This window comes from Delphinapterus leucas, chromosome 5 (genome assembly GCF_059928025.1).
Source record: "Delphinapterus leucas isolate spDelLeu-1000000601 "Yukka" chromosome 5, BTC_Dleu_Yukka2, whole genome shotgun sequence".
Classification (NCBI taxonomy): domain Eukaryota; kingdom Metazoa; phylum Chordata; class Mammalia; order Artiodactyla; family Monodontidae; genus Delphinapterus; species Delphinapterus leucas.
Window position 1 is genome coordinate 62497984 of NC_143133.1, and position 26659 is coordinate 62524642.

Sequence of the window (26659 nt, forward strand, 5' to 3'; positions counted from 1 at the left end):
TTTCCATCTTGGACCATGAGGTTGAGGGTCCCACACCCTCAGGATGATAGAATGGAGAACTAAAAGTCTCCTGGCAGATCCTTAGCAACTTAGTGAAGCCACCATCCCAACACTAGACCACTTAACTCTGGATCTTGTTTTCAAGTAAGAAAAATAAACTTCTACCTTGTGTGAGCACTGCCTTTTTTTTGTTTTGTTTTGTTGTTTTGTTTTTTTTTTTGGTAACACACAGAACCCAACTGAATCCTAACAAATATGCCAACTCTGGAAAGAAACCTAGGATTAGAGTCACCAGTGGAAAGGACAGGAAATGTGGGAAGTAAGGGGAGAACACACCCCTTGTACCACTGTTGTACCCTTCTCAATCTCGTCATCTCACTAGCTTCCCACAGCCTGTGAACACCGCTTGAACAAACTAAGCAGACTTATTTGGGGGATCTGAAATTAATTATTGATTTTCTTTTCTATCTTCCCTGTTAAACCATAAGTCGGTATTCTCACAGCCTGTTTCATGCACCACCTGCATTGGAATCTCCTAGGAACTTTAGTAAATCCATAGAGTCCCTTGCCCAAACCCAGACCTATCACACCAGAATCTCTCTGGTGGGATGCAGGAATCTGCATGTATAACATGCCTTCCACCTGATTCTTAAACCCACTCAAGCTGAGGCGTACTCCTGCACTCTCCTTACGTGTGCCACTCATTTGTTTGCCTTTAAAAATTACTTGTCTTTCTTTTCACATCTGTATTCCCCGGTGCAGGGATGATTGTTCTTGTTTCACAGAGACTAAAATAGATCCAAGATGGTAGGAGGGTATTTTCCTATGTTTGTTTGTTTTTTAATATTTTTAGAACTTGTCAAAAGCAAGTGTTTAAACCAAGATCTCACTGAGAGGTCAAGACACTTTCATCCACATTTGGTGATCCTGAGCAATCTGTACTAAGCATTCATCTGAAGATCTAAAACTTCTTTACTCTGAATATCTCATTCACATTCTTAATATAAATATGCATTTTATATACATTCGTAATCAGCCACCAAGACAACATAACAGACAATTCATTTTCTTTGCAAACAATCACCAGTGTCACTGAGTGAAAACCCTGTCATTGATACTGGTGGAGATATAACCTAGAAACTCACGGGGTGTAATTCAACATTTCGGTTCAGATCAACACAAATTCATTTAACTCCTACTAAGTGCTCCATGCTGTATTAAATACTAGGGACACAACAACAAAATGAACAAAAACAACAACTGCTGTTAAGAGTGGAAAACTCTGGGTGTGTTTAAGAACAGAGGCCTAGTTTAGGCAGAATGCCAAGGTCTGACTAACATGTGAGAGTCCTCAAAATGGGAGATTTTAGAGATTTACTTGTGGAGGGTTTTGCAGCGTTGGCAGTGCTTGTATCTGGATGTTACCCGGGTGACGGACTACAATACACTCTTATAATTTTCAACTGCGGCTCCACAATAGGGGTCATTATTAATGTGCTTCAAACGTTTAAGCCTTGAAAATATACATCTGATTTCAGAGGCAGATGTTATTTAGAACTGGGTTTTTAAAACTTACTTTATAGAAGCGTTTTGATGGATGATTTCCTTGCTGCCAGAGGAACCACACAGGAAGTCACAGACAGATGGCAATAACAGAAGCTCTAGGGAACACATAATAATATTCCATATGGCTTATGGTGTAGGGCTCATAAAAGTGGTTCTAATGTCCAGAAATGAATTAACCAGCAGTCACAAAAGAATTACATCTTCTTTCATGACCTTTATTGCCGTGCAGGACATTACAAATCAGCACACAATGTGGCAAGAATAAGAGTGGCAGAGTTAGGGAGAACAAATGCAAATTAGTTAAACCAAAATGAAATGCAAATCAAGCCAACAGCAGCAGAACCATAAAGGTTTAGTAGACCAGCAGAGCTAGCTCCTAGAGCCAGCTAACGGTTTGGAGAGGTGCTGAGATTTTACAGGAACAGAATTGGAATTTGAACATGGGAGCTATATTTTGACTTAGGGGTGAGCAAACCGCAGCCCACAAGTGAAATAGAGCCCATTGCCTGTTTCTGTACCACCTCCAAGCTAAGAAGGGATTTTTTTTTTCCTTTTTCAAAGTAAACCTTTTAATTGAAAAAATTATGTATACAGAGAAAGATTAACAAACCATAATTGATTAATTTTTGCAAAGTAAACACATCTATGTAACCATCATCCAGGTCAAAACTAGAAACATTACCAGACCCTTCCCCCACCCGCTGGAAGTCTCCCTTGAACCCCTATCAGTTAAACAATCCCCTCAAGCTAAGAAGGGATTTTACATTTTTAAAGGGTTGGATAAAAATCAGGAGAAGAATAATATTTTATGACACATAAAAATTATATGACATTCAAAGTTTTATTGGAACCGCCAATAGACTTGCAAAACTTCCAATCGTTTTATTGGACCACAGCCATGCTCATGTTTTAGGTATTGGCCACGGCTGCTTTGTGCTGTAACAACAGAGTTGAGAAGTTATGACAGAAACAGTGTGGCCCGCAAAGCCTACAATATTTACTCTTTGTCCTTTACAGAAAAATGTGTGCACCTCTGTTCTAGCTCTACATCAACAATATAAAATTGAGAAACGGAGGCATGCTATGTGGGAGGTTTGCCACAGGAATAAAAAGCTGCTTCGGCACTAAGGACTGTGCGCTCAGAGCAAGGATTTGTTGTCTCCACCTGGCTAGGGTTCCAGAGCCCATGTGGTTGCCTTACCTCTTGTCTAACTGTCCTCTCTCTTAGATCGTAAACTCTGTCTAGGCAGGGGCAGGGTCTGCCGCCTTCACTGCCACGTCCATCCAGGTACCCTGATGCTCAGCTATAATTGTTGAGTGAAATGATCTCCTTCAGAATCCTCTTTACTACTTCCGGTGTGATCTTCCTAACGTTAACAACGGTTTTCTCAGTATAATGTAAGTTTTTACATTAGTAAATAATAGTCTGACATGGTACATACTTAGAAATGCACCAAAAGGTATATGGTAAAAAGGGAGTTTTCCTCTTAATCCCACAATCACCCAGTTTGTCTCCCTGAAGACAAATGCTGCTTTCGGTTTCTCATGTCTCCCTCCAGAGAAATTCTATGCAGAAATAAACATACATATATTCTTTATTTGAACCAATGTTAGCATATTGTACATGCTGTTCTGTACCTTGGGGTTTTTTAATATATTTATTTATTTATTTTTGGCTGCATTGGGTCTTCTTTGCTGCGCACGGGCTTTAGTTGCTGAGAGTGGGGGCTGCTCTTCGTTGAGGTGTGCGGGCTTCTCACTGAGGTGGCTTCTCTTGTTGCGGAGCATGGGCTCTAGGCGCGTGGGTTTCAGTAGTTGTGGCTCGCGGGCTTTAGAGCTCAGGCTCAGTAGTCGTGGTGCACGGGGTTAGTTGCTCCACAGCACATAGGATCTTCCCGGACCAGGGCTCGAACCTGTGTCCCCTGCATTGGCAGGCGGATTCTTAACTACTGTGCCACCAGGGAAGTCCTGTACCTTGTCTTTTATTTAGAGCACATTTTGGAGCCTGTTTTATACTAAAATATAGGGTGACCATTCAGTCTAGAAACATAAGGAATACACTTTTTAAAAGATAAAATATATAATATATGATAAAATAATACATCTATGTTTCTAGACTTTATAGCCAGGAAATATATTAGTTGGGATAAAAATCTTTATATGCCTTTTAAAATTCCTCAGCGGGCTCCTCCTTTCTGTCTTGGTTGGTCTCCTCCTGAGACTAGTTGCCCCCCACTTTGGGACCTGGATGAAACACACCTGCGAGGCACATGGCCCAGCTTCCTGGGTGCTGCCAAGGGCCAGATGACATCACTGGGGAGTGTAAACCTCCACCAATTAGAAACAAGAAATGGAAGGAGCAAGCAGTAACTTCCCCCTCCTTTCTCTCCTCCATGGACTACTCTGAGATGGTTCCTACCTATAAGCCACCTGCTGAGTGAAAGAAACGCTGTGCCCCTTGCAATTCGTTGAACACATAGCACTGCACCTTCTCTTGCCTTACTTCCCATTAGCTTCACCCTTACCATCCTGGGCTTGTACCACCCAAATAAATTGTTAGCTTTTCTTTCTAGAGAATCTGATCTAGGACACTCTAGATTTTTGCCTCATTCTTTTTAAATAGCTGTATAGTTTTTCATTCATGTATATACAAACTTTATTTAACCAATCCTCTATTGGTGGACATTTAGGTCATCTCCAATCTTTTGCAGGCATGAATATTTAAAATATTAATTTCTTTTGGGCCTCTGTGTTTTCGTAGTCATCTCTTATTTGATGATATTACATTGCTACATAATTATTATTTTTATCAAAAAAAAAGAAGAAGAAAAGAAAAGAAAAGCTAAACCATAAAGGATCTGGCACCTTCTTTCCCCCAGGGACTCGTTTTCTGCCACTCTTATCTTTAAATTTCACGAGCCGAACTGCTTGTAATTCCCAGAGCTCTCTTAAATCTGCTTGCCTTTTCACAGACTGTTCTCTCTCCCCGGAATGCCCTCCCACAGACCATCTGCCTGGATAACTCCCCCCTGTCCTGAAGCCAGGGCTTGTGTCAAAATTATATCCTCCGTGAATCTTTCTCTAATCCCCTTCTGGCTTGGGATTTCTTTTTCCAAGATCTACCTTATTCTAAATATGTGACCATTGTAGCTGTTATCATTATGAATAGTCATCATTTTTTGGCACTTATGTTTCTTCGCTGGTCTGTAAGTTCTCTGAAGACAAGACTCACATTTTTTTACCTTTGTAACTCCATGGCTGTAAGGGCACATGGCTGTGCCCTTTTCCACAAATAACTAAAGCTTTTACCCATACACCATATATTTCATCCTATGAATCTGTCAAAAAAAAAAGAAAAGGCATGTTTTCTTAAGAAAAGCATGGCTTGGTCGAGACAGACCTAAGTTAGCTTTGCTGCTTATTAACTTATTATCTTGCACAAGTTACTCCAACTTTCTGAGCTTTAATTTCCTCACTGGTCAAGTGGCTGTAATAATACTTACCCCGTGGGGTTAGTTGTGAGGATTAAATATAACAACACATGTATATATATTGTCTTTCCTGAACCTGGAATAGGGAGGATGATCAAAAGGTGTTAGTCCTCTTACCCTTTCCCTCTCTCCACTGATGATCATTAACATGCTATCTTTGTGTAAATTGTGTGGTCTCTTTTCATTTCAAAAGAGTTTTCAGATCAATAACAACAAACACTATACAGAGCTCATACAAGTCAAGCAGTATTTTATGTGCTTTACATTTGTTGACTTAGTTACTGAAGTTGATTAGAGCTGTGCCTTGGGAGAGTTACCCTTTGATGGTCTGAATTAACTCACAAAGCATTGAGATCATAGACTATTTTTTTATATTATCTTGGGTTCCAGTGATAATTTACAAGACTAGAGAACTCTCATGAACAAGGCTGATTTACCCAAAACAGAGACTAAGCACATACTTTAGGGCATCAGAAAAGTTGCAGTCACCAAAAAAAATATTTTTAAGTTGCTATTGTTATTTTTAAAAATAAACAGAACCATTAAAGTGGGTACTAGTCATGTAGAAAACTTTGGCTGCTATGGGTTAAACTTTGTATTTATTTTAAATAACTTGGGGTGGGGAAGAAAGGAGAAAGACAGGTGCCAAACTCTGTTCACTGCTTCAAACTTGTTTAACTGACCCTTTCCATTGCCACCAACAGGAATTTCTCAAATGGCTTTTTAAAAAAATATTTAGTTATTTATTTATTTTGTTGCACCAGGTCTTAGTTGCAGCAGGGAGGCTCCTTAGCTGCGGCAGGTGAACTCTTAGTTGCGGCACACGTGCGGGATCTTGTTCCCTGACCAGAGATCAAATCCGGGCCCCCATCATTGGGAGCACGGAGTCCTAACCACTGTGCCCCCCTCGAAGTCCCTCAAATGGCATTTGAAGATGAATCCCAGGCAAGGCCTTTAAACTAGTACCTGGAAGATTCCTTCAGAATACAGAAAAAAAAAAAAAAAAGCATTTCCAGTGTGGTGCCAGCAGCCTCAGCCAGAGCTGCTGTAATAGGCATAGCTAGAGCTCCTATCTTGCAAAACTGAAGTCGGTGGTTCCCTAAGTCCTATTTCTCCTCTTCTTCCTCCTTTTAGTCATTTCGTTGCTTGATTATTGCAGACAGTTTGTTGACTGCCTAACAAGCAGTCACCCCACTTCTTCCCTGGTGACAGAACATCAACATCAAGGAGTGGAAATCCATTCCTCTCAGGGAAGGAGGTATAGGCATTCCAGGCATAGGTGATTAACGGTGTTTGGTCTAAACCATCATGTTGTCCCGTTTTCCTTTGAGAGAGTTAGGTTAGAAGCAGACATGTGAGCCTGCTCTGGCCAAAGAGATGCAGGAGAAAGTTGGTTGGGAGAGTCTCTATCTCAGATAAAATGACAGAACCTCAGAAGAATAAAGCCTTTATGTACCACCCCACCTTTGTTCTACCTTGGAAAGCTGATGTGAAGCCAAAATACCTAACGCTGCGGCAGCCATCTTGTGACCACAAGGTAAGAAAAACAGGACAAGAAGCCAGTAGCTGAGAATGTCTTTCTTGGGGCAGAGCAGGAGTCCTTTATGACATCATGGAGCCTCAGAACAAACCCTGGAGTCACCTTGAAACCGAGTGGGGCCCTGCGGGGCTCCCGGGCACAGAGACCTTTTTGTCCCCCATTTCTTGTAGACAAGACTCCAGTCTCCGTGATCTTCCCTGAGTTCCAAAGGGCAGATTCAAACTGTTGCTAATCAAGAAACCACCTGAGGCAAGATTAAAGGGACCAGAGAAACTCATCAAGATTAGGAGACCCAACCACCTGAGACCCTGCACACACCCTAATCTTTTTTTGTTTTTAGTATTTATTTATTTACTTACTTATATTTGGTTGTGCCGGGTCTCAGCTGCAGCTCTCAGGCCCCTTAGTTGTGGCGTGCGAACTCTTAGTTGCAGCACGCATGTGGGATCTAGTTCCCTGACCAGGGATCGAACCTGGGCCCCCTGCATTGGGAGCGCAGAGTCTTAACCACTGTGCCACCAGAGAATTCCCTGCACACACCCTAACCTTGTCAGCAACCCCACCCTTGAAGTAGGTTATAAAACTCCTCATCAAGGCGGGAGCCCTGTGTCCCCCTTTGCCTGGCAAAGTAATAAAGCTATCCTTTTCTACTTCACCCAAAACTCTTGTCTTCGGTTGGGCACCAGTGTACAGAGAAGCTGAGCTGTCGACATCAACCTCCAGACTTCTTGTTAAGTAAAATTTGCACGAGTTTAGTTGCCATCAACTGGTTTTGCTGCTAATTTTTGCCAAAAACATTTCCAACTAATATACTTGCCTTCCTGAGCAAGCCGAAGCTCTCTCTTTGGAAAACAGTCTCTGGAGCAGTGGTTCCAAAACTTAGCTGTACATTGGAACCACCTGATATCTTGAAAACATTCTGATGCCTGGTTCCCATGCCCAGACATTCCTATTTAATTGGTATAGGGTGTAACCTGGCTATCAGAAGCAACAAAATCTCCCCAAATGATTCTGATGTGTAGCCAAATTTTTACAACCACCATTCTGGAAGAAGGTATATGGTGTCTTGATGTTACATGGTGACATTATGATTACTTTTTTTTTTTGAAGTACAGTTGACCTTTGAACGACACAGTTTGAACTGTGCAGGTCCACTTATGTGCAGATTTTTTTCAGTAGCAGATACTCCAAGACAATCTGCTCCAGGGTTTGTGGAATCCTTGGATGCAGAATGGCTGATACAGAGGAACCATGGAGAGGGAGGGCTGACTATAAATTATATGCTGATTTTCGACTGCACAGAGAGTCACTGCCCCTACCCTTTCCCCACCACACCCCGCATGGTTCAAGGGTCAACTGTAGTTTCTTTTTCAGTGGTTCCCACCTGGGCTACCCAATAGAATCACCTGGAAAGCTTTTAGAAGATACTTATGCTTGGCCTCACCCTCATAGATTCTGAGCCAAATGGATCAGAACGCAAATCTAAAGCTCCCCAGATGATTCAAATGCATAATCAGGGTTGAAAGTCCCTGTATTAGGAGTACTAGCCAGCTGGGAGCCCATCTGTGTTGTGAATCTGAAAATTTTGGATGCTGGTGGAGAGTAAAGGAGGTTTTCCTAGCCAAGCTGCTTCCTCCACTACCAGTGGCGATGTTGAAGTGTGAATGTTTCCCGCTGTCCCCGACAGGGAATATTTACATGTATTTGCAGAATTTCTCTATCAGCATTTAGCAAGATTTTGCTGTTTTTGAAGAACAGCCAAGTGAACGCTTATAACCTAGAATTCATAAGAAATACAAAAAAAAGTTTGTTGAAGGTGTTCCAGAAATAGTGCTACGAAGCTATCATGAGTTGCTCTCAAGTGTGTGGAATGGACTAAACCATTCAGTGAAAGATTGTTGCCCACAGGGTATGGGCAGGGTGTTAAGGTATCTCCCACTGGTTTCTAATTGTAAAGCGTGGGGGGATAGCATTTCAATGGAAAGTTCTAGCAGTTACCACCTTAGCCTAGTGGTCACATTTAGTGTCAGTCATAGTAGGACACCCTGACATTATGTGACTCCTGATGAGATGCAGTTGACGTGCACAGCTCACCTATGCAAGTACTCACGCCAGAGATGTGTGACCTGAATCTTGTCAAACCTGCTGACCTACCTTCCGGCTGCGGGAAATACCTGGTCAAAAGGAACGAGGTGAATGGCACCAGGAGAAAGCAAGCAGGTGAATCCAGACTGTGGAAACTTCTTCAAGACCACTGCTGTCTCTTCAAAGGGACAATATATTTTTTAAAAAGCGCACAATTCTTTTAACATAAAGGAGAATAAAGAGATGTAACAAACAAATGCAATGTGTTGACTAGATCCTGGTTTGGAGGCAGTGGAGAAAAAAACGCCTATGAAATAAGTTGTAGGGATATTTGGGGGAAATTTGAGTAATGACAAGGTAACAAATGATATTAGGGAATATTGTCTCAAGTGTGATAATGGTATGTTGGTGTTATGTTGGAGAATGTCCTAATTTTTAGCTCAACTATTTAGGGGCAAATTGTCTCAATGTCTGAAAGTTATTTTCAAATGTTTCAGCAAAATTTTAAATATATATACATATGTATATATACACATGCACACACACATACATGCATACAAACACATACCCATACAAACAAAATGTTAACAGTTGCTGAATAAAGGTGGTAGATACATACTGTACTCTTCTTTCAACATCTTAGACGTTTTAAATGACTTTCATAATATCTGGGGAAATATCTCTATTCCTAATCTCTCCACGTGGGAAAACGTTTCATCCAGATTTGATCGCTAGGAGTGTTAGAGGTGGAAGTCATTCCTGCAACTTTTTCTCAGAGTCTCTTCCGTTAGACTCCTGGCAGTGTTCACCAAGTGCAAGCCACCAACAATGGACTGTTTCCTTCTCAACCGTGACCTTCTGTATCTGGAGCGAGATAGCTTTCTCAGGCTCACCTGAGGAGCTGGTTCACCTTCTGGACACCAGCTAGAGTCACCGGAGTCCCTAAAGCAAATAGCTCGATGCCTTGCCTCTGTTGGATACTTACTTAAAAGAAAAAATAATAAGGTGTGAGCATAATATGATGCAAGTATTTTTATGTATTTTTCATTGTAACTTTTAAAAAATATTTATTTATTTAGGCTGCACCGGGTCTTAGTCGAGGCATGCGGGATCTTTGTTGCCGCACGTGGACTCCTTAGTTACGGCATGAGGACTCAGTTGCAGTGTGTGGACTCTTAGTTGTGGCATGCGGGATCTAGTTCCCCGACCAGGGATCGAACCCGGGCCCCCTGCATTGGGAGCGTGGAGTCTTACTCACTGGACCACCAGGGAAATCCCTGATGTGATTATCTTTAAAACAGCACACTGCGATATATGTATACAAATGTCCTCTTCAAAAGCATAACTTGCACAAACAGGTATGGAAGTCTGCCTTTTAGGATCACCTTCAGGGCCAATGTTACATTCCCCTCAATGGTCACATATGTCTGTCCTTCAAGGGTGAATTTGATTTGTGTGAACAGCTAAATATCATTGAGGGTCACAGGAGTAAACAAAGTAATTAAGCAAGCACAGGAATGCCCTTATAGCCAAACACAAAATGTGATTACACACTGAAATATGTATTTTCTGAAATAAACTGGCTCTAATAATAATCCTTTTTAAAGGCAGTTCCAAATTGTTTAAGGTAATGTTAGCATCATTTGAAAAACATTACAAGCTAAGCTTTTTGGATGGTCCAGTGCTCTCTTGAATGTGTAAGTTTAATCGTGACTCTGAAATCACTGGCCAAGAAACCTTTCTGTACCTCAGTTTTCCCATCTGTAAAACAGGAGTAACAATAGCTACCTCAAACAGTCCTAAGGCCTAATTGAGTTGATACACGCAAAGCACTTAGAACAGTGTGATAGTTATTTTTTGACCACTTACTACATGGTAGGAACTACACTGGGGCTATACATAAAAGTGAAATGTAAAAATATCTAAATTTGATTGAATAGTTGATATGTACCAGATTCTAGGTTTTGTATTCCAGATGTATTATCTTATTTAATCTTCTTAATAATCCCATGAGGTAAGCACTATTATTATCCCCAGTTGAGAAAATGGAGGCCTAGAGAAATTAGTAACCTTCCCAAAGCCACACCCATTGGTAAAACAGTTAGGCTTTGGACCCAAGGAAACCTGACCCCAGAGCCCTTGCTTTACATGCTCTGTCTGTTTGAGTCTCATAATAGTCCTATTAGACAATGCCTTATTAAAACCACCGTATTACAGATGAGGAAATAAGTCTGAAAAAAGCTAAGTAAATCTCTCAAGGTCATGCCCAGGCACTGTGCTAGGCAGTTGGGAACCAGAGATGAATATATGGCCCCTGGCAGGTATGCTGTGTGTGGTTGCACAGCTCACGCACTGCACAAAGGTGCCTGGCCCATTGGGGAGCAGGGGAGGATGTGGGTTGAAATTCAACCAGAGTTCTGCTCATAAACCATGATCCTGTCCCTGGCTACACCTGCATAGAGGTGCCTTCTATTGGCCAAGCCATATCCACAAGGCTGCAGCTAACCATAGGGGGAAGCTTATCACAAATCGAGCAAAGCCTGTGCATGGGTTAGCAGGGGACTGGACCCAGACCTCAAAGGCAGCCCGAAAAACAGACATCACAATGGAACATAGTAGTACTGAGGTAGAGGCTTCCACGAAGGGCCAAGTGACCCTGGGCAGGGGCAGTTTGGCTACTCACTTTGCCAAGTTTGGACTTGACTAGGTCCAGTAGCCCACCTGGTCTGGTCTGAGGATGCACAGGGCTGCCAAACAAATGGGTCCCACTTGAATGGGATCACTGGGCCCATCCAGAGCCTCTCTGACTCACTCTCAGGTGAGCAGCCCCGGTGACCATTCCAGCAGTTCTGGCCTGACAGAAGCATCATCTCTGTTCCAAGACAGTTGTAAAACACAGAAAAGATGCATTCAAGAGTATGTGAACAGCTAGCTATGCATTAATCTGGATATAGAAAGATAGAGTTCACTAAGCCCCTTGGGGCAACTGCTAGCTGCCTACACAATAATTATTCCCTTTATTCCTAGTGTGATACTGTGATTTATAAGAAATGTATATATTTGGTCATTCCGATGACCAAAATAGATTTCTCACATATATTTGGGTTTTGTCCACAGTTCCTGGCTCACAGCTCCCAAAACCCTTGAAATTTTCTGAGCACAAGAGCATTGGAAACATCTGTTGTTGTAACATTTGGTCCTTTGTCCTCAGTTCTTGAAAATCTTCAGAGCCATAAAGGTAAAATTGTATCTCATCATTCATAGCAAGTCCCTTTCCAACAAAACTGGATTTATGTTAATGAAGTAACTTTTGGAAAGCACCTAAGGATGGGGGCTGGTTGCCAGGGGAACCGACCAAGAATAGAGGGTTGGAACTTTCAGTCCCACCTCCTGATTTCTGGGGAGGGGCTAGACATTGAGTTAATTGCCAAAGGCCAATGATTTAATCAATCATGCCTCTGTACGAAGCCTCCATAGAACCCAAAAAGATGGGGTTTAGAGAGCTTCCGGGTTGGTGAACACGTGGATACTTGGGGCGAGTGGTGCCTGGAGAGGGCATGGAAGCTCTGCACCCTTTCCCCATACCTTGCCCTGTGCATCTCTTCCATCTGGCTGTTCCTGAGTTATATCCTTTTGTAACAAACTGGTGATCTAGTACATAAAAGATTTCTCTGAGTTCTGTGAGCTACTCTAGCAAATTAATCAAACCCAAGAAGGAACCTCCAATCTATAGCTTGTAGGTCACAGGTGACAACCTGGACTTGCGACTGACATATGAAGTAGTGGTTGCAGGGGGCAGTCTTGTAGGACTGAACCCTTAATCTGTAGATACTATCTCTGGGTAGATAGTGTCAGAAGTGAGTTGAATTTTAGGACACCCAGCTGGTGTCTGAGAATTGCTTGATGGTGTGAAGGAAAAAGAGCCCTCCCGCACACGTTGAAATTGGGTCTCGGAACAATTTTACCCAGCTATCAGAGCCTGATGTTCTGTAATGTTGGACACTCATATGCTACATGAGTCTCTCCCCAGCCCTGGGAGTAGATAACGATTAATCTAAGATGACTATTGTAGTTTGGGTTCCTTCCAGAGTAAGGAACAAGGATTTGGGGAGGTGATTCCCGAAACTGCCTAGAAATATGGTTTAAGAGATTAAAGAAAATGTACGAAGAGCACCAAGCCCAAAGCCCTGATTATAGTAGGCCCTGATATATGATAGTTATCATTATTACCTTGATATAAGTCCCTCCTGGCTTAACATAGAGGAATCCAAAGCCATGTAAGGATCTGAGTGGGTTGTGAGCTAGAATTGGTGGTTTCCCGGTGACTAATCATTCAATGGTGTGCGCTCACTTTCAACATGTGCTAGAATATGCTGCACTTGGGGCCAACTAGGATGTTGGAAACCCACAGTAACAATGTTTGACTCATGGCAAAAATGAATAGCGCACTGAGGAAGAAGGAAGGTAAGGGCGGGACTGTACTTGCTCTATAAGTGATGGGGCAGTCACTTCTGAGGCGAGAGGAGACATGGAGATTCTGCTCTGTGTGAGCAGTCTCACTGTGCATGATGGAAATTTTAAAACATAAGTACATCTCTGGTAAAAGGTGGGAGAAAAGGAGAAGGAGTTTTGGTGTAGCACTAAAATCCATGCCATAGTGAGGAATTGCTCCACCAAAATCTTTTCTCACTTCCTTTCATGTAACAAAGCTTCAGTTCCACAACAGGACTGCCAGCTGGAGACTACATTTCCCAGCATCCCTTGTAACTTTTATGGCCCCATGACTATGTTGTCATCAGTGCAGGGGGAGTGGGCCACTTCTACCTCTTTTGTTTAGAGGAAATCGCTGTCTCGGATTATTTCTTTTTCCCTTCCTAGAAGCTGGATCTTCTCTTAACTCAGCTTTGGCCATACTGAAGAGGCCTGTTTTATTCTGAGTATTAATTTAGAAAAGCCTGCCCCTCCCTAAGATAAGACCCAGAAGTTCAGGCTGTCAAAGGGCAACCAATATAAAAAAGCTACTGACCACACACACACACACACACACACACAATGCAGTATTTGCATTTTTTTCCTTCAATAGGCAAGCAGGGAGAGAGTTGGTGGGGAGGGGGTCGGGGGATGGGCACACACAACCTTATCAGTCTGGCCAGTCTTTCTCTGCCTCCTTCCTGCTGACCCCCAGATGGTATGTTGGTGTCCTCTGCTAGCAAGATGTCTTTCCCTTGTGTACAGGAGGAGATTGGAATCTCCTCCAAACTGCATGCCACCATCTACAACACCCAGTTCAGCATTCTCCAGAGAGGTGCACGAAATCCATAGTCAATGATCTGTGACAGTAGGGCAGGCTGGGCTGGAGTTACAGGAGTATTAGCTTAGATACTCACCCAGTGCCTCCACAGATTTGCACTCCAGTGCAAATAACTTGTTTATACTGCTTGCTTTTCGTGTACAAACATGTTTTTCTTTGTTTTTTAAATTTATCTCAAAAACAACATACGCAATAACAAATTTCATGAAAATGTTTTTATGCCATCTCTTAAGTTCAACATGTTTACAGTTTGTCAAACTAGAGTGTAAACACTTCAAAATAGATTCCCTTGCGTGGAAAGGGAGAGTGAGGCATGCTCTAAATATTGTACAAACCACACACATCACAGGACAGAGTCTACAGAATGGAGGAGCAACAGATGGCCCAGTAACCATGTGTAGCTGAGCTGTCCTGCCCACCCAGACTGCCCAGACTGTGACTGCAAAGATCACAGGCTTCTTTCTTTCTGAAGCCACTGCATTTTTGGATTTCTTTGTTCTAGCTGCTTAACCTTCATCCTGGCAAATATACTGAGTAAGACAGAATAAGGAGGCAATCAACATTTGCTGAATAAGTGAATGAAGGCATAAGTGAAGTGCAATTGAATGCATATTTCCTCATACTTCTAGAACAATGGAGCATCTTGTATTGTTTTGTCTTATCTGTTTCTTGGACAGTATGTCTCCAAAGACAGCTCTACCCTGAAGAAGGTCACAGAGTCACACTGAGCTGGGATGGTAGTGCCAGTTGCAGAGGGAGAGACAGATCTACCTCTGCCTCTCGCAGCTGCTGGCAGCCACAGAGAAACTAGGGCATGAACTCTGGCCTCTAGGTGCTCTGGGGGAATCAGTACAGCAGCATCACCACCTCCCCCCAGCACAAATCTTCTCTGTCACAGATTTTTGAGTAAAAAATTGGAGAACAGATGGTAAAATAAAGAGGTTTTCTTTTTTTTTTTTTACATCTTTATTAGAGTATAATTGCTTTACAATGGTGTGCTAGTCTCTGCTTGATAACAAAGTAACTCAGTTTTACATATACATATGCTCCCATCTCTCTTCCCTCTTGCGTCTCCCTCCCTCCCACCCTCCCTATCCCACCCATCTAGGTGGTCACAAAGCACCGAGCTGATCTCCCTGTGCTATGCGGCTGCTTCCCACTAGCTATCTGTTTTACATTTGGTAGTGTATATATGTCCATGCCACTCTCTCGCTTTGTCACAGCTTACCCTTCCCGCTCCCCATATCCTCAAGTCCATTCTCTAGTAGGTCTGTGTCTTTATTCCTGTCTTACCCCTAGGTTCTTCATGACATTTTTTTTTCTTAAATGCCATATATATGTGTTAGCATATGCTATTTGTCTTTCTCTTTCTGACTTACTTCACTCTGGATGACAGACTCTGGGTCCATCCACCTCATTACAAATAGCTCAATTTCGTTTCTTTTTATAGCTGAGTAATATTCCATTGTATATATGTGCCACATCTTCTTTATCCATTCATCTGATGATGGACACTTAGGTTGTTTCCATCTCTGGGCTATTGTAAATAGAGCTGCAATGAACATTTTGGTAAATGACTCTTTTTGAATTATGGTTTTCTCAGGGTATATGCCCAGTAGTGGGATTGCTGGGTCATATGGTAGTTCTATTTGTAGTTTTTTAAGGAACCTCCATACTGTTCTCCATAGTGGCTGTACCAATTCACATTCCCACCAGCAGTGCAAGAGTGTTCCCTTTTCTCCACACCCTCTCCAGCATTTATTGTTTCTAGATTTTTTGATGATGGCCATTCTGACTGGTGTGAGATGATATCTCATTGTAGTTTTGATTTGCATTTCTCTAATGATTAATGATGTTGAGCATTCTTTCATGTGTTTGTTGACAGTCTGTATATCTTCTTTGGAGAAATGTCTATTTAGGTCTTCTGTCAATTTTTGGATTGGGTGGTTTGTTTTTTTGTTACTGAGCTGCATGAGCTGCTTGTACATTTTGGAGATTAATCCGTTGTCAGTTGCTTCATTTGCAAATATTTTCTCCCATTCTGAGGGTTGTCTTTTGGTGTTGTTTATGGTTTCCTTTGCTGTGCAAAAGCTTTGAAGTTTCATGAGGTCCCATTTGTTTATTTTTGTTTTTATTTCCATTTTCTGGGAGGTGGGTCAGAAAGGATCTTGCTGTGATTTATGTCATAGATTGTTCTGCCTATGTTTTCCTCTAAGAGTTTGATAGTTCCTGGCCTTACATTTAGGTCTTTAATACATTTTGAGCTTATTTTTGTGTATGGTGTTAGGGAGTGATCTAATCTCATACTTTTACATGTAGCTGTCCAGTTTTCCCAGCACCACTTATTGAAGAGGCTGTCCTTTCTCCACTGTACATTCCTGCCTCCTTTATCAAAGATAAGGGGACCATATGTGTGTGGGTTTATCTCTGGGCTTTCTATCCTGTTCCATTGATCTATCTTTCTGTGTTTGTGCCAGAACCATACTGTCTTGATTACTGTAGCCTTGTAGTATAGTCTGAAGTCAGGGAGCCTGATTCCTCCAGCTCCATTTTTCGTTCTCAAGATTGCTTTGGCTATTTGGGGTCTTTTGTGTTTCCATACAAATTGTGAAATTTTTTGCTCTAGTTCTGTGAAAAATGCCAGTGGTAGTTTGATAGGGATTGCATTGAATCTGTAGATTGCTTTGGGTAGTAGAGTCATTTTCACAATGTTGATTCTTCCAATCCAAGAACATGGTATATCTCTCCATCTATTTGTATCATCTTTAATTTCTTTCATCAGTGTCTTATAATTTTCTGCATACAGGTCTTTTGTCTCCTTAGGTAGGTTTATTCCTAGATATTTTATTCTTTTTGTTGCAATGGTAAATGGGAGTGTTTTCTTGATTTCACTTTCAGATTTTTCATCATCCGTGTATAGGAATGCCAGAGATTTCTGTGCATTAATTTTGTATCCTGCTACTTTACCAAATTCATTGATTAGCTCTAGTAGTTTTCTGGTAGCATCTTTAGGATTCTCTATGTGTAGTATCATGTCATCTGCAAACAGTGACAGCTTTACTTCTTCTTTTCTGATTTGGATTCCTTTTATTTCCTTTTCTTCTCTGATTGCTGTGGCTAAAACTTCCAAAACTATGTTGAATAAGAGTGGTGAGAGTGGGCAACCTTGTCTTGTTCCTGATATTAGTGGAAATGCTTTCAGTTTTTCACCATTGAGGACGATGTTGGCTGTGGGTTTGTCATATATGGCCTTTATTATGTTGAGGTAGGTTCCCTCTATGCCCACTTTCTGGAGAGTTTTTATCATAAATGGATGTTGAATTTTGTCAAAAGCTTTTTCTGCATCTATTGAGGTGATCATATGGTTTTTATTCTTCAATTTGTTAATACGGTGTTTCACGTTGATTGATTTGCGTATATTGAAGAATCCTGGCATTCCTGGAATAAACCCCACTTGATCATGGTGTATGATCCTTTTAATGTGCTGTTGGATTCTGTTTGCTAGTATTTTGTTGAGGATTTTTGCATCTATGTTCATCAGTGATATGGGCCTGTAGTTTTCTTTCTTTGTGACATCCTTGTCTGGTTTTGGTATCAGGGTGATGGTGGCCTCGTAGAATGAGGTTGGGAGGGTTCCTCCCTCTGCTATATTTTGGAAGAGTTTGAGAAGGATAGGTGTTAGCTCTTCTCTAAATCTTTGATGGAATTCACCTGTGAAGCCATCTGGTCCTGGGCTTTTGTTTGTTGGAAGATTTTTAATCACAGTTTCGATTTCAGTGCTTGTGATTGGTCTGTTCATCTTTTCTATTTCTTCCTGATTCAGTCTTGGCAGGTTGTGCATTTCTAAGAATTTGTCCATTTCTTCCAGGTTGTCCATTTTATTGGCATAGAGTTGCTTGTAGTAATCTCTTATGATCTTTTGAATTTCTGCAGTGTCAGTTGTTACTTCTCCTTTTTCATTTCTAATTCAATGATTTGAGTCTTCTCCCTTTTTTTCTTGATGAGTCTGGCTAATGGTTTATCAATTTTGTTTATCTTCTCAAAGAACTAGCTTTTAGTTTTATTTATCTTTGCTATCGTTTCCTTCATTCCTTTTTCATTTATTTCTGATCTGATCTTTATGATTTCTTTCCTTCTGCTAACTTTGGGGTATTTTTGTTCTTCTTTCTCTACTTGCTTTAGGTGCAAGGTTAGATTGTTTATTCGAGATGTTTCCTGTTTATTAAGGTAGGATTGTATTGCTATAAACTTCCCTCTTAGAACTGCTTTTGCTGCATCCCATAGGTTTTGGGTCATCGTTTCTCCATTGTCATTTGTTTCTAGGTATTTTTTGATTTCCTCTTTGATTTCTTCAGTGATCACTTCGTTATTAAGTAGTGTATTGTATAGCCTCCATGTGTTTGTATTTTTTACAGATCTTTTCCTGTAATTGATATCTATTCTCATATCATTGTGTTTGGAAAAGATACTTGATACAATTTCAATTTTCTTAAATTTACCAAGGCTTGATTTGTGACCCAAGATATGATCCATCCTGGAGAACATTCCATGAGCACTTGAGAAAATTGTGTATTCTGTTGTTTTTGGATGGAATGTCCTATAAATATCAATTAGGTCCATCTTGTTTAATGTATCATTTAAAGCTTGTGTTTCCTTATTTATTTTCATTTTGGATGATCTGTCCATTGATGAAAGTGGGGTGTTAAAGTCCCCTACTATGAATGTGTTACTGTCGATTTCCCCTTTTATGGCTGTTAGTATTTGCCTTATGTATTGAGGTGCTCCTATGTTGGGTGCATAAATATTTACAATTGTTATATCTTCTTCTTGGATCGATCCCTTGATCATTATGTAGTGTCCTTCTTTGTCTCTTCTAATACTCTTTACTTTAAAGTCTATTTTGTCTGATATGAGAACTGCTACTCCAGCTTTCTTTTGGTTTCCATTTGCATGGAATATATTTTTCCATCCCCTCACTTTGAGTCTGTATGTGTCTCTAGGTCTGAGGTGGGTCTCTTGTAGACAGCATATATACGGGTCTTGTTTTTGTATCCATTCAGCCAGTCTGTGTCTTTTGGTGGGAGTATTTAATCCATTTACATTTAAGGTAATTATCGATATGTATGTTCCTGTTCCCATTTTCTTAATTGTTTTAGGTTTGTTATTGTAGGTCTTTTCCTTCTCTTGTGTTTATTGCCTAGAGAAGGTCCTTTGGCGTTTGTTGTAAAGCTGGTTTGGTGGTGCTGAACTCTCTCAGCTTTTGCTTGTCTGTAAAGGTTTTAATTTCTCCATCAAATCTGAATGAGGTCCTTGCTGGGTGGAGTAATCTTGGTTGTAGGTTTTTCTCCTTCATCACTTTAAATATGTCCTGCCAGTCCCTTCTGGCTTGCAGAGTTTCTGCTGAAAGATCAGCTGTTAACCTTATGGGGATTCCCTTGTGTGTTATTTGTTGTTTTTCCCTTGCTGCTTTTAATATGTTTTCTTTGTATTTAACTTTTGACAGTTTGATTAATATGTGTCTTGGCGTATTTCTCCTTGGATTTATCCTGTATGGGACTCTCTGTTCTTCCTGGACTTGATTAAGTATTTCCTTTTCCATATTAGGGAAGTTTTCAACTATAATCTCTTTAAATATTTTCTCAGTCCCTTTCTTTTTCTCTTCTTCTTCTGGAACCCCTGTGACTCGAATGTTGGTGCGTTTAATGTTGTCCCAGAGGTCTCTGAGACTGTCCTCAGTTCTTTTCATTCTTTTTTCTTTATTCTGCTCTGCAGTAGTTATTTCCACTATTTTATCTTCCAGGTCACTTATCTGTTCTTCTGCCCCAGTTATTCTGCTATTGATCCCGTCTAGAGTATTTTTAATTTTGTTTATTGTGTTGTTCATCATTGCTTGTTTCATCTTTAGTTCTTCTAGGTCCTTGTTAAATGTTTCTTGCATTTTGTCTATTCTATTTCCAAGATTTTGGATCATCTTTACTATCATTATTCTGAATTCTTTTTCAGGTAGACTGCCTATTTCCTCTTCATTTGTTAGGTCTGGTGGGTTTTTATCTTGCTCCTTCATCTGCTGTGTGTTTTTCTGTCTTCTCATTTTGCTTATCTTACTGTGTTTGGGGTGCCCTTTTTGCATGCTGCAGGTTCGTAGTTCCCGTTGTTTTTGGTGTCTGTCCCCAGTGGCTAAAGTTGGTTCAGTGGGTTTTGTAGGCTTCTTGGTGGAGGGGACTATTACCTGTGTTCTGGTGGATGAGGCTGGATCTTGTCTTTCTGGTGGGCAGGTCCATATCTGGTGTTGTGTTTTGGGGTGTCTGTGGACTTATTATGATTTTAGGCAGCCTCTCTGCTAATGGGTGGGGCTGTGTTCCTGTCTTGCTAGTTTGGCATAGGGTTTCCAGCACTGTAGCTTGCTGGTCGTTGAGTGAAGCTGGGTGCTGGTGTTGAGATGGAGATCTCTGGGAGATTTTCACTGTTCGATATTACATGGAGCTGGGAGGTCTCTTGTGGACCAGTGTCCTGAAGCTGGCTCTCCCACCTCAGAGGCAGAGCCCTGACTCCTGGCTGGAGCACCAACAGCCTTTCATCCACACGGCTCAGAATAAAAGGGAGAAAAAGAAGAAAGAGAGAAAGAAAGAAAGAGAAAGGAAGGAAGGAAGTAGCGAAGGAACGAAGAAAGAAATGAAAGAAAGAGGAAAGAGGATAAAATAAAATAAAGTAAGATAAAATAAAGTTATTAAAATAAAAAATAATTATTAAGAAAAAAATTTTTTAAAAAGAAAAAAAAAAAAAAACCGGATGGTTAGAACCCTAGGAGAAATTGTGACAGCAAAGCTATACAGACAATATGTCACATAGAAGCATACACATACACACTCACAAAAAGAGGAAAAGGGGAAAAAATAGTAAATCTTGCTCTCAAAGTCCACCTCCTCAATTTGGGATGATTGGTTGTCTATTCAGGTATTCCACAGATGCAGGGTACACCAAGTTGATTGTGGAGCTTTAATCCGCTGTTTCTGAGGCTGCTGGGAGAGATTTCCCTTTCTCTTCTTTGCTCTCACAGCTCCCAGGGCTCAGCTTTGGATTTGGCCCCGCCTCTGCGTGTAGGTCGCCGGAGGGCATCAGTTCTTCGCTCAGACAGGACAGGGTTAAAGGAGTCGCTGATTCAGGGGCTCTGGCTCACTCAGGCTGGGGGGAGGGAGGGGCACGGAGTGCGGGGCGAGCCTGTGACGGCAGAGGCCGTTGTGACGTTGCACCAGCCTGAGGCGCGCCGTGCATTTTCCCGGGTAAGTTGTCCCTGGATCCCGGGACCCTGGCAGTGGCGGGCTGCACAGGCTACCCGGAAGGTAGGTGTGGATAGTAACCTGTGCTCGCACACAGTCTTCTTGGTGGCGGCAGCAGCAGCCTTAGCGTCTCATGCCCGTCTCTGGGGTCCGCGCTTTTAGCCGAGGCTCGCGCCCGTCTCTGGAGCTCCTTTAAGCAGCGCTCTTAATCCCCTCTCCTCGCGCACCAGGAAACAAAGGGAAGAAAAAGTCTCTTGCCTCTTCGGCAGGTCCAGACTTTTCCCGGACTCCCTCCCGGCCAGCCGTGGCGCACTAACCCCCTTCAGGCTGTGTTCACGCCGCCAGTCCTCTCCCTGCGCTCCGACGGAAGCCCGAGCCTCAGCTCCCAGCCCCGCCCGCCCCGGCCAGGGAGCAGACAAGCCTCGCGGGCTGGTGAGTGCCGGTTGGCACCGTTCCTGTGTGCGGGAATCTCCCCGCTTTGCCCTCCGCAGCCCTGTTGCTGTGCTCTCCTCCGCGCTCGGAAGCTTCCCCCCCTCCGTCACCAGCAGTCTCCGCCCGCTAAGGGGCTTCCTAGTGTGTGGAAACCGTTCCCCTTTCACGGCTCTCTCCCACTGGTGCAGATACCGTCCCTATTCTTTTGTCTCTGTTTATTCTTTTTTTCTTTTGCCCTACCCAGGTGTGGGGAGTTTCTTGCCTTTTGGGAGGTCCGAGGTCTTCTGCTAGCGTTCAGTAGGTGGTCTGTAGGAGTTGTTCCACGTGTAGATAGATGTATTTCTGGTGTATCTGTGGGGAGGAAGGTGATCTCCGCGTCTTACTCTTCCGCCATCTTCCCGATCTAAAATAGAGTCTTTACAGATGTGAAGTCTATGCTTTGTATGCGCATTACACTTGCTTGCATGTGTCCAACATTTACGCCACTTCTTATGGATAATGAGCTCCCTTTGCCAGACCCATCTGCAGCAATAATCAATAACCACAATTACAAACCACAATTACAAATGCAGTTCTCTTCACTGCCACCTTCTACCACACGATTGTTAATTGTCAACTCTAATCCACAGGAAAGAAAATTTTGAAGAGAGCTACCAAATCAGGTCTCAGGATAAAAGTAGTATTTTCTTGACTGTCGACACTTTGATGCAACCACTGCACTGCAAGAAACAATATTGGAGTGGTAGATTTCTTGAAAGAATACACTGATTGTTAAGCTCAAGGGGGAAAGTGAGCCACAGCCAGTAGGATACGTTGGGTGTATGATATACCAATAAGAACTGTTTACAAGTTCTAGATTTATTAGAGCCCAGACTAGGTCTAAATATTATCTTAGGTTCAGAGATTATATAAATGAGCCCCATTTCCTATGCCTGACAAAGTGGCTGGCTTGTGACTTAACTAGAGAAGGCACAGGCTACCTTACTGAAAAGACAGTCTGAGGGCAGAGTCTATACATCTGTTCCAAACCGTAACTGGTGGTAATTCTAAATTATAAAATTCTGTATTCTTTAAACCTCTACAATTTTAGGTTTCCTTGTTTCAACAGCTTCGCCTTTATCTTTTTTTTTAATTTATTCATTTTATTTAATTAATTTATTTATTTGTGGCTGCGTTGGGTCTTCTTTGCTGCACGTGGGCTTTCTCTAGTTGCGGCGAGTGGAGACTACTCTTTGTTGTGGTGTGCTGGCTTCTCATTGTGGTGGCTTCTCTTGTTGCAGAGCACCGGCTCTAGGCACGCAGGCTTCAGTGGTTATGGCACGCAGGCTCAGTGTTGTGGCACACAGGCTTAGGTGCTCCGTGGCATGTGGGATCATCCAGGACTAGGGCTCGAACCCATATCCTCTGCATTGGCAGGTGGATTCTTAATCACTGTGCCACCACGGAAGTCCCTACTTAGCTTTTATCTTAACAAATACACTCGACAAGACAGATTAAGTTCTTAATCAAATATATGTTTAAATATGCCTGCATGCAAGCTTAGCTCCCAGACAAATTCACTGGTGTCATCAGGGGGTCAAGGAGGATGAGGTAACAGTGAGGATACTTCTAGAATGGCAGAGGAAAAGAAGGGTGAAAAGAGGTCCGAGGCCTAGGATTGGAAGGAGAGAGAGAATGGGGGACTCTGTTTCCTGCCAGTAAATGGTCTTGCAGCTCTGGTGATCATAATGCTGTCTCACAGCCCTACTGTTGCTTACTTTGACCAGGAACAATTCTAACTTGTACGTGTACTAAGTCATGGCATCCTCATGAGAACCTTTGAATGAGTATAGTTATTCTCCACAATTTATAGATAATGAACCCAAGTCACAGAGAGGTTAAGTCAGTTGCCTAAAGTCACACAGCAGTGAGTGGTAGAGCTATGATCGAATCCCAGAAACTAGGCTCTTACCCATTGTGCTGTACTCCCCAGGGGGCAGGTGGAGATTAAAATGTAACCAGTGTCTGCCTTGGCAGGGGACTCTTTCTACACACAGGAAGGGGGACTTTTTCTAACAGGCTCAAGGAAACTTTTGCTCTCCAAGTTTGCATCTGTCCAGAGAGGACCCTTTTTTCTATTCTCATATAGGTGAGGTGTAGCCTTGCAGCACCGCCTCTCATTAACACAGGCTAAGACTTAGGGTGGCCGCTGGTGCCTGTGGAGTCTGCTGATATGCATGTTTGTACAGCTACAGCCGTGATGACTTTTACTCCCGCTCCCACTAATTGTGGCTTTTGTGTTCTCTAGTCATCCACTTCCCTGCACGTGACCAGCTCAGCAGATATGAGCTACAATGATCAGGCACCAGCACCTCTGGGTGGAAAAGTAAAACTTTGTGCCGCCTGCCCTGCTGGGTGCAGCAGGAACAGGGCAGTTCTTTGGGGACAGGTGTGGACTCTCAGAACAACATCAAGAGCCACACCCAGAGTTAACACTCCACTACAGAAGGCTTTTGTTGTTGTGGGGGGTTTTGTTTTTTGTTTTTTTTGGGTTTTTAAAGATTTATTTATTTATTTATTTATTTTTGGCTGCGTTGGGTCTTCGTTGATGCACGCGGGCTTTCTCTAGTTGCGGCGAGTGGGGGCTACTCTTCCTTGCGGTGCGCGGGCTTCTCATTGCCATGGCTTCTCTTGTTGCGGAGCATGGGCTCTAGGCCCACGGTCTTCAGTAATTGTGGTGCGTGGGCTTCAGTAGTTGTGGCTCACAGGCTCTAGAGCACAGGCTCAGCAGTTGTGGTGCACGGGCTTAGTTGCTCGGCGGCATGTGGGATCTTCCCAGACCAGGGCTTGAACCCGTGTCCCCTGCGTTGGCAGGCGGATTCTTAACCACTGCACCACCAGGGAAACCCCTGTTGTTGTTTTATAAGGGAAAAAAAATCTAATGTTCTGACTGTTCTACCTTTGAAGATAAGTAGCAAGAAATTAAAACTTTACCAGCGGTGAAATGTACACTGTGGTTCTGTGCCATAGACAGCTGTGGAGTCAGGAGACTCAGACCAGGGTCACAGCTTGGCCACCTCCTACTACATGGACTTGGTCAATTGCCTCAACACTCTGGATCCCCTTGTGCTCACCTGTGACAAAATAAGAAATATATATCTGGTCCCTACCCCCAGTTCCTGACACAGAGCTCCTAAATCCCTTGGCATTTCCTGGGTCATAGGAGTGTCTTTTGTTGTAATGAGGTGACTCTCGGTGGGCTGCTGGAGAGTTTCAGGATGGTCACCGGAAAGACCAAGCCATGATTAGAAGCTTGGAATTTTCGGCCCCATCTCTATCCTCTGGGTTGGGGAGAGGGACTGGAGATTGAGTTAATGATCAATCATGCCTATGGGATGAAGCCTCCATAAGAATCCCTAAACTCTGGGATGTGGAGAGATCTGTGCTGGTGAACAGGTCCATGTACCAGGAGGGTGTGCACCCCAATTCCACAGGGACAAAGCTCCTGTATTCAGGATGCTTCCAGACCTTGCCCTGTGTTCCTCTTCTCTGGCTGTTCATCTGTATACTTTATTACATCCTTTATAATAAACCAATAAATGTAAGCAAGTGTTTCCCTGAGTTCTGTGAGCCATTATAGCAAGTTATCAAACCTGATCATGGGAACCCCCAGTTTACAGCCAAGTAGGACAGATGCGTGGGTAACTTAGAGATTCACTACTTGTGATTGGTGTCTGAGGGAAGGGCAGTCTTGTGGGTCTGAGCCCTTAACCTATGGGGTTTTCCCTAACTCAGTAGTTAGTGTCAGAATGGAGTTATAGTACACCCAGTTGGTGTCCAGAGAGCTGGAGATTTGGTTGGTGTGGGTAGAATCACCACAGATTTGATGCCAGAAATATTGTGAGTAGAGTAAGAAACAGTCTCCTTTGCCATCAAAAACGGGAAGTAAATAAATATGTCTTACCAGGTTGTTGCGAGAAACAAATGGGACAATATGTGTGAAAGTGCCTAGAAGAGTGACTAGCACAGAGGGAGTTCTCTAGAGAGGTTCACTTCTCCCCAAAAAGATGGGAGGGAGGACTGGGAATTATTCTCCCAGTTATTTCCTCTCTCTTCTTGAGAGAGGAAAACTTGCTTCCAAGTCAGGTATTTTCTCAAAAAGTTACCTCGTATTACGTTTTGCAACCCTCCCCTCAGGTTCATTGTCCTTACAACTATCTCAGTAGATAAGGTATTTCAGGTTCAGAGAGGTTAAGTGATTGGACCAAGATCACAAAGCTTGGGAGTGATTAAACCAAAATTCAATTCAGGTCATTATGACAGCAAGTCTCATGTTGCTTCTCAACACAGAGAGGAAGGAGAGGAAGAGGAAAGAGAGGGGAAAAGGAGGGACACACGTGAAGAGAGAATGGGATTGAGAGACACCAGGAAGGTGAAGAAGGCAGGAGACAGAGTCAGTCAACAACCTGCTTCTTTCGCTATGAGTGGTCACGGGGACAGGGCTCATGCATATATCCCGTCATCTCATCACCTGCCTTCATTATGTTTCTGACTAACTCTTCAGTAGTTATTTACTGTCTGAAATTAGCTTTCCCAATGTGCAGGTTTTCCTTCTTGGAAATTCCTTTTTCGTTCCCTAGCCTAAATAACAGCTACCCAAGGATGACCACATTCTAATGCCAGAACCTGTGGACACATTACCTTATTTGGCAAAAACAACTTGCAGAGGTAACTATGTTAAGGATCTTGAGCTGGGGAGAGGTTTCTGAATTATCCAGGTAGGACCGATGTAATCACAAGTGTCCTTATAAGAGGGAGACAGCGGCGTGAGGGTTCGAGAGAGAAGTTGCAAGGACAGAAGCAGGGGCCAGAGAGGAGAGAAGGTGCTCTGATGCTGTCCTTGAAGATGGATGGAGGAGGCTGTTACCCAAGGAATGGAGTCAGACTCTCAAAGCAGGAAGAGGCAAGGAAACAGATC